The sequence below is a fragment of the Oryctolagus cuniculus genome, chromosome 1, assembly GCF_051225735.1.
Source record: "Oryctolagus cuniculus isolate XC-2025 breed Fujian yellow rabbit chromosome 1, ASM5122573v1, whole genome shotgun sequence".
NCBI classification, from domain to species: domain Eukaryota; kingdom Metazoa; phylum Chordata; class Mammalia; order Lagomorpha; family Leporidae; genus Oryctolagus; species Oryctolagus cuniculus.
Window position 1 is genome coordinate 226345702 of NC_142867.1, and position 9335 is coordinate 226355036.

Here is a 9335-nt window from a genome sequence, read left to right on the forward strand (position 1 = left end):
CTGGATGGACACGTGTGCCAGCCCTCAGGAGAAGAGGAGCTGTACGATACTCCCAGGTAATAGGTTAGCAGCCAGGCTAGTGAGGCAGAAAACTGCAAACAGGGTAACTGACATCACAATACCACCTCGGGTTCTGCAAGTACTCTGCCAAGGCACAAAATAAGCACCAAGTTTCAAATTGCTTTTCCTAAAAGGTCAAGAGAAATTGAAAGCCACTGCTTGCTCCTAACAACTGTTCTCTCTCTCTCTCTCTCTCTCTCTCTCTCTCAGAGCTGTCAGGGTTGACAAATATTTTGCAAAGCAATCATCTGCATGCAATCAAGAGCGAAGTCTCACCCGGGGCAAGAAGCAGAGTCTGCTGAAATGAATCGGTTCACTTGCTCCGGGGGAAGAAAATGCACCAGTGAGAGCTCCGTGTGGCCTGACTTCGGAAAAGCAAGTTCAAAAATAGAATAAAAACAAGCAAAGACAAAGAAAGCCCACATGGCCCAGCGCGAGAAAATATCCCTGACCTTGTCGGTTCAAGGGACGGAGTGAAAGAAAGACGTCCCTTCTGTCTGTGGATACCCAGCCCCTTTATCCACTCCATGACCCACCAGCCACGAGGACCCCTGTGGGCTTCTACTGGAATTTCCTGAATCTATTGTAAGGCGTTTTGAAGAATGTCTTGCTGTCCTTTAGAAAGCCTGGTGATGAGGGTCAGACAGGTGCTCCGGCTGCCTGTAGTTCCTGCTGTTGAACTTGATTGTGTCAGTCTGGAGAGGCTGCAGTGAGAAACTGTCATGGTTTGAACAGTATTCGGCTCTCTCTCTCTCTCTCTCTCTCAGCTTCATGGGTCACCATCCAGCCTCAACAGATGCCTAAACCAATGGGGCCACCCCATGTTGGATTGTGAACCCCGAAACTGGAAGTTGAGCGGACCCTTCTGTCCTCCCAAGTTGCTCCTGTCAAGTACTGCAGTCGCGAACATTCCTCGGGTCTCAGCGGCAGGCAGGGGGCTCTGCACGTGATCCTAGCTCAAGGTCACAGGCTGAAGGAGGCCCCAGCTCAATGTGACCAACGGGGGCGGGGGGCGGGGAGAAGGTTCCAGGTGAGCTCCACGTGGGCTTGCAATGCCTCCCTGCAATATGACGTGTGGCCCGGAGCAAGCTCAACCCCCAGCTTAGAGAGGGAAGAAATCCTGCCACAGGCCTCACTCCTGACAGCCGCGGTGCACCTCCTAGAGGGACCAGGTGACCTGGGCCCCGTCAGCTCTTCAGGCCCAGGGCTGCAACACACTCAGGGATGTCCCGGATGAGGGCAGGCAGGGCCTGTGAGTGCCGGGTACAAGGCCACCACAGCGTCACCCGGCCACCAAGGGACGGTGACAGAAGGAGGTGCTGGGGTATCAGCAGGGATCTTCAAGGTCATTTGTCACAAGTCCCAGAACGAAAGTGGGAAGAGAAAGTGAAGTGGGGAAAGACAGACCTCTCACCTGCCCCCAAGCAACACAGCTGCTGGTTAGGGGGATCCACCTGCATTCTCTTTCTTGGTAAAGAGGGGGTCCCACAGGGTGGGGCTGTTCCCCAAGACCCAGCTTCCCGGTGGGTATAGTTCATGCTACAGAGGGTATGAGGCTGGGGGTCTCCCTCATGCTTATCACCCCCATGCAGACTCCGCCTTGGCTCATGAGCCATGGCCCAATGTTGGCTGGGCCTTAGGCTTGAAACAGAGATCAGAGACTACTTCGCTCTGTCTTTGGTTAACTTGCCCTTGACGTGACAGGTGGAGCGCCTGCTTAGATATCCTCAGGACCATTTCTTTGTTGTTGTTGTTGTTGTTGTTTAAGATTTATTTTATTTATTTGAAAGACAGCAGAGTTAGAGAGAGAGGTAGAGACAGAGAGAGAGAGGTCTTCCATCGGCTGGTTCACCCCCCAAATGGCCACAATGGCTGGAGCTGAGCCAAGCTGAAGCCAAGGACCGGGAGTTTCTTTCAGGTCTCCCATGTGGGTGCAGGGGCCCAAGGACTTGGATCATCTTCTTCTGCTTTCCCAGGTGCATTAGCAGGGAGCTGGATCAGAAGTGGAGCAGCCAGGACCCGAACCGGTGCACATATGGGATGCTGGCACTGCAGGCCAGGGCTTTAACCTTCTGCACCACAGCCACAGCCCCTTGGGACCATTTCTAAAGAAGGAAACACGACCGTGGTAGGCAGCCCCCAGTGGATCAACCCCAGGAGTGGCCATCAATGAATGTTACGTAAGCAAAGGCCCACAGAGCCCCCACGGGTGAAGAATGTCCTCCTGGGACATTGTTCCCCACGGAAGGCAGGCACCACGCCGTAAAGACGCTCAGACAAGACCGGGATGGTGAGGGCTGCCTTGAACAGGATCCGGGAGCCCGAATGTTCACCAGGCACGTGGGAACAGGACGCCTTCTAGGCAGAGGGACCCGCATATGCTAAGACTGAAGTGTCGATCACACTGGTGCAGCCACCGCCTACAGGAAGCGTGTTGTGGCTGGAACAGCTAAAGATAGCAGAGTATGGGGAGAGCAGGCTGGGAGGCAGGCGGGCAGGGTTATTTAGGGGTTTGCAAGTCAGGAGAGGGCCGTGAATGCCAGCCTCAGCTTGGTGTGGGCCACTGAGGATTTGCAGCCGAGGGAGTGAGGGATTGGGGGTGGGGGGAGGCTGGAGCAGCCGGGCAGGGCTGGACCTGGGAGCTCACTCAACGGGCACATCTCCCCCAGCACCTGCAGTGCGGCTCAGGCTGCGGGAGGTGCTGGGCATAGCTTGGACTGGTGGGGATGGAGAGAGGGGGAGAGGCCTAGAGAGGTTGCTGGGGGGGGGGGTTGTGGCGTGGGAAGTGAGCAAGGGGTGGGGGGCCAGGTGCCTCCCTGACTGTGGCTGCCTCCCCGCCCGGAGCAGTGGATGCACCTGTCCTTGGCCAAAATGGAACAGGAAGAGAACGAGGTCTGGGGGGGCGACAGCAGGCTCAGCGGGGGACTCAGTGAGTTTGAGACGCCTACGTGATCTGAGCCAACTTCTCCCACCGGACGTCCCAGGTGCTCCCACGTGGACCTTCCCTGGCCTGTGCGTGTCCTTCGGTGGAGCTTTTCACTGGGGGCTGCGAGGAAGGGGATGGCACAGGGGACCCCGGGGGATGCCCTGTCGGACTGGACCAAACCCGCAGGAACTGGCGTGTTTGGAGGAAGCGGGGCGGGGGAGGGGGTGGGTGGGGGCAGACAGGCATGGCCTAGGAACCTGGACAGAGCTGGGGGGACTCCCACAGTCTGCATACCTCTGAGGCAGGTCTGGAGAGAGGCGGCAGGCTGACCCTCTGGCCTTGGTTTTCTGCCTGTGAAATGGGATTGGTAAACAGTGGAGGATTAAACCTGACAATCCGGATCAAATTCTTAGCAGGAGGCATGGCCCCTGACATGGAGTTGCTGGAGGGCACATGCACTCGGTTTTTCTGGCTTGTTAGACTCCTGACGCAGAGCTAGGGCCCACACGCAGAGGCTTGGTGAATCCCGTCAGCTCTTCAGGCCTGGAGAACCTTACAGGGCCAGGTGCCCCCCAAGGGGCCCCAGCAGAAGGGGGCAGGGCAAAGGGATGGAGCCCAGAGTGGAGGAGTAGGGGAGACAAGGGGCCCCCAGGTTCATCCCTCTGGGGAACATCCCATGCCTGTCACCCCCACACCTGCCGCCTGGTCACCAGCATGGCCCCAGCACTTGGCACAACCTCATGCCTCTCCTCCCAGAAGCCGAAGGGGCAGTCGGGAGGTGCCCGTGACCAACAAGAGGAGCTGGGCTGGAGGGAGGGTGCGGGCACCACAGGAATGCACAACAGAGGGATTCTGAGAGCCTGGGGGCAGCCTGCGCACCCTGGCAGCCTGCAGCCCCCCAGCGCCCCACACTGAGACCTGTGCCCCACCCGTCCTCTCGGGCCAGGACCCCTTAGGTGAAGACCCTGGCTCTGGGCATGGAGGGAGATGTCCAGAGGGCAGGCTGGCTCCTCCTGGCTCTCCCTGACCTGCCCCTGCCTCAGGCAATCTGCTCCTGGGTGGTGGGAAATCAGCTGATGTCCCTGGACCACCCTGCTCTGGGATACCCCACCCCACAGAGAGGAGTACCCAGGTCAGCAGTAACCCCCATCACATCCACCTCAACCACCGTATTTCCAAAGACACCAGCCCAAAACAGGAGTTCAGGGCAGGCCCCAGCAAGTGGGCACAGACACCTGGCCGCCAGCTTCCTGGGGCCATCAGCGGCCAGATCCCTAGGGAGACGGTGCTCTGGGCCTGGGGTCTCTAACCAGCCGCTTCCTGTTGCCCACCTACCACCCGCCATGGGGCTCGGGCAGGGGTTGATAGCAGCGATCAAAGAGCCCTGCGGGTCTGCCCTGACCGCGTGGCATCCTCCATGCTCTGCGCTTGCCCCATTTCAGATGCCGACATGAGGTTCAAACCGAGGTGGCCCAGCACCCGCGGCCTTCCTTCCAGGTTTCATCGACATCTCAAGTCTGTTGCATTCAGCGAGGGCACCCTGATGCCGGCCCAGTGCTGAACAGACAGCTCCTCAGACGCCAGTGCCTGTGTCTGCCACTGAGGAGCCCCACCCACCCTTCCAGGCCGGGCTCCCTGACTACCACCCCCAGAAAGCCTCTGCTGACTGCCCCTCCTCTTCTCTCCAACCCCTACGGGAACCAAACACTGCTCCTCCCTCCACCCCAACTCCCGCGCCCTTGCTGGTCTCAGGTTGATCCGCCACAGAGGCAGCCTCCCCCCAACAGCCCCGGGACCCCTGGAGCACGCCGGCAGCCATGCCTCGGAGCCCCTTTGGCTCCCTCTGTTCCTGTTGGAAGCCACTGACTTTAGAAAGGGGAGGGGCTCACTGGGCTCACTGGTGAGGGGTTCAAGTCCAAGATCAATGGTCCTGCTGACTTGGTGTCCGGTGAGGGTGGCCCCAGCACCCCAGGCCACGCCCCCACAACCTGAAGACCTGCCGCGAGGCCACCATCTGGGATCCATGCTGCACTGTTTCCGCCTTCTCATTGCCACTCGCTTTGGGGTTGCACCCCTGCAGGAGCTCAGGAGCCTCCCCCGTGCCAGGGGCTGCGTTCAGTGTGAGGCTGGGGCACCGGGGCCTTCCAACCTCGCCTTGCAGACGGGGAAGTTAGACAATTCCTTGACCAGACAGCATGGGGATGATTGGGACCTGACGACACCACGGCCAGGACCCCTCCATCTCTCCCCGAGAAAACGGGGAACGGGCACGGCTCTCACCCACCACAGCCCACTCTGCCGACACCCGCTCTGCCTACCCTCTCTTCCAAGCTTCTGCCTCCATTTCTAGAAGGGCCCTGGCCAAGGTGGGCCTCCCTCCTGGGGCCTCGTATAACCTGGGCTTCCTCCAAGCTAGGACCCTTGATGCTGTCTCTGAGGGGAGGCAGAGTCTCACCCAAGACCCAGTTGACCCTTGGTGGCCAACGGGCCTGGGCCAGGCTGCCTCCCTGCCACACCTCTGTCCAGCCGCACTGCCCTGGAGCCAGCTCTGCTTTGGCAACTCCAGGCTCCGCTGGCCTCGAGCCCACAGGCCCTGGATGAGCAGCCCCCCACCCCTCCTCATGCTGTCCCCAGCCCGTGCTCCAGGTACCAGCCCCCCACACGCTGACTTCTCGCTGGGTGGGATGGTTTCCTTTCCCAGGACTCGCTCAGCCTCCACACCTGTGTGCAGAAGGCCCCCTCTCCCTCTGCCTGCCAGGGAGGCCCCCTCTGAACCCTAGAGTGAACTTCTAGCACATCTGAGCTCACCTCTGGGCATGCGTTCCGGGAAGAGCAACCCTGGAGAAGGGAACAGCTTGGGCAAAGGGCAGACGGAGACCCAGAACCTCAGCTTTGGGGTGAGGCAGCACCTCCACTCCATCCCCCCAAAACACCCCAGTCCCCCAGGCTGAGCCCCAGATCACACAAAACAGAATGGAGTGGGGGGTGCAGAACTGTGGCAGGCAGGGGCTGTGGAGCCCTTAGGGCCTGCTCTGTGCTCCCCCAGGCCTGTGCCTCCCCCACCACAGCCTTAGTCCCTCCACCTGTTCCAAGGGAACAGCCAGAACCTCCTGGAATGGTTCTTGCGGAATGAAGGGATGTCACCAGAGATGGCGCTCTTGCCCTCCCATAAGAATCTCAGAAGCGACAAGGATTGGCTGTACGTGCGCTTGTGAAGTGTAACGAAGCTGTGGGCAGTGCCAGCCCCGGTGGGCAGCTCGGCCCAGGCTGCCTTCACACGGGCGTGCAAGTGATGGGGCCACTCCTGCCTACCGTTCTACTCCCTCCGTCTGCCCAGCTATTGCTGGGCAAAGGGCTTTCAGGAGTGAAACCAGCCAGTGTTTCCAGACCAAACGGCCTCCCCCAGACTTCCCTGGGAGCCCCTCCCAACTCAAGGTCAACGGGCATGGGCAGGACTTGGAGGTGTGAACTCTACACGAGTGGGTTGCCAGCAAACATGCATCTTATCGGAATGCCAGTTAGGACACCACCAGCACGGGCTCCTGAGTTCCACCGCTCGCTCTCACGGTTCTGTGCATTTCCGATCTGGACCCTGGCGGAGGCGGGACTCCCTCCTGGCAGAGCCGTGGTTGGCCAGGAGCTGCTCTGGGACCCCCGCAGGAGAGCAGAATGCAGACTCCATCCCCCGTCCCTGCCCCACCCCGTGCTTCCTGTCCAACACAGGTGCTCAGCGCCTCCCCATTCTGGGCTTTTCCTTTGTCTGTCCACTCAGTAGCCCTCAATGACCACCTGCAGCGCTGCACTCTGGGTGGAGCCAGAACCCCCAGGCCCTGCTCTCCTGGGGCTCACAGGTTACTAGAGGATGGGGGTGCATAGAGGACACTGCCCCGGGGTGGGGGGTGGGGACCAGTCCTGGAAGCCAGGGCAGGGGAGGGGCAGCAGGCTGTTGTACCAACACAGAATCCCCCAACCCAGCCCCTCCCCTGGTGTGGGGGCGGAGCTGGCGCTGGCCCTGGCTCCTTCTCACCCTTATGGGTATGGCTTCCTCTGCAGCAGTAACTTGGGGCTCAGCCTGGAGTGCAGGAGGTTGCACGGAGCAGGCTGGCCTGGGGACAGGTGCCCCTTCCGCACCCCTTGCTGTCACCAGCACGCGCACTGCAGGTGTTCTGAGGGAAGGAATCCCATTGGGACAGCCTTCAGAGAGTCGGTTCCCCTGCATAAGCACTTAGAATCGTGTTCTAGGAGCATGTCCTGGGAGCTGGCAAAAGGCACACTTTGGTCTTGCACACGGCTGCTCTGGGAGGGCTGCTTCGCAGACAGGCACTGAAGGTGGCAGACATTCTTTCCCGCATACATGCGTGCATCGCTCCCAGGTCCTGGGGACGTGGCTGTGACCACGCAGTCAGGACTAGCACCCGTGACAGCCCAAGGATGCAGAGACTCGTTCCCAGCTGGAGGCGGGAAGATGGGGTTCTCCCTGGGAGTGTATGGGGAGGGGTTGAGGCTTGGAGGAGGGGCCGGCGAGATACAGACAGATCAGGATGGGAAGCGACACCAGTTAGTGACTTGCCTAACTCAGGGACCCACCGGACTCCGTGTCCAGTGCTCCTCCCCAACATCATGGTGCCATGCTTACTGCCCCCATAGCTGGACCCTGTCCTGGGCAGTGTGGGGCAATATCACAGTACAGGTACTGCTATCAGAGCCCAGGGGAGGGAGTCTGTCCCTAGGGCTTCCCAGAGGAGGTGGCGTGGAAGCTGCACTTTGGAAGATGGACAGGAGTTTGCCAGGTGGAGGCGGGCTGTCCTTGTGTGAAAAGTGGGGTGAGCAAACGCCCAGAAGTGAGAAGGTGCCTAGTGTTTGGGGGCCTTGCTACGGGGAGACGAGTGACTGCAGGGGTGCAGGGGTCAGGCGCGAAGCAGGCAGGCGGAGGAGGCAGGAGGCCTGGGACTGAGCGGGGAGCTGGGCGCTGGTTCTGGGGCTGCCGCACGGGGACAACAGCAGCTGCCAGCAATTGAGGCGCGTGGTTGGCTCAGGCGCCCGTTCTGTCTCTTGGAAGCTGATTAGCGATTGTTTCTCCGGCTTCCTAAGGGGCCAGGGGATGGCAGGAGGGGAGGGGGTGCATGGAGAAGCGGCCAAGCTTCCGTGGAAGGTTCCAGATGCAAGCTGGGAGGCACGGGGGCCCCTGGGCCTCAGACACCTGCCCCCGAGCCCTCCATGCTCCTTCTCTTTGCAACCCAACCTGGGAGATGGGGGAGGGGAAACTCCTAAAACTCCGGAGACAAAAGGCAGGACATTCGGAGGCACAGGCACTGAAAACCCAGCATCAGGGGCGAAGGGAGCAGCAGCAAGAGAAACCCTCAGATGCCCGGGCAGACCTGGGTTCTCTCTCCTAGTACATGTGCTGAGAGGCCTCAGGCCAGCAGCCTAACCTCTCTGGTTAAGATCACTGAGATGGTTTCAGGAGGCAGTATTGGAACAGAAGTTGGCAAACAGTAGGTGCTCAATAACTGTGCAATTGAAAAGACTTGGGAAACTCTGTGTCCACGTCCTGTGTCACGTCTGAGTGGGGAATTCCTGGAGCAGAGAGTCCTCCCGGAGAAGGTGGAGGGAGGGAGGGAGGCAGGGGCAGCCTCCCTGTTGTGCCCCCCACCACAACCAGACACAAAGACCCCTGCAGGGTCCGCGTTGTCCCTGCCAGGGGTTGTGCCCTGGGCTGACTCTTGTCCCCAGTCTCTCTCTCTCACTTCCATCCTGTCTTCCCCTCTCCCTCGCCGTCTCTCCCTCTCTCTCTCTCTCCGCCTCTCTCTCTGCATCTCTGTGTATGTCTTCCTGCCTTCGTGTGCCCACCTGCAGGTCTCCACACGTGTGTCGCAGGGGGGTATCCAGCAGCACCCCTGCAGCACCCCAAGGGCAAAACCACCCCCAGCTGAGAACCACTGCCTTGGACAGGCCGCTTAGCTTTCTCTGTCCTCAGTCTCCACGTCAATCAAATGGGAATGAACGGGGCTGGAGGGAACGACCAACCTGCAGCAAGGGTTCACTCACTGAGAGACGCCCTCTGAGTGCCTTTAGGGCTTCATGTCGGAGCTGGCGGATTTAGCCCTGTGAAAGCTCTCTCCTTGGCTGGCTGGGGAAGACACGGAGACACTGGGAGGAGACAGTCCCTCCTGGGTGCAGGGGACCATGCCTGGCCCCTGCCGGCTCTCTCAGGGGTCAGAGGTGAGCAAGGGCAGAGCTCTTAGAGTGGACGACAGTGACACTGGCATGGACACCAGGATGGAGGCTCCAGGCCTGGGAAGGAAACCAAGCTTCCATGCGTGGGATTCCAGAAACAAGGGTGACTGGT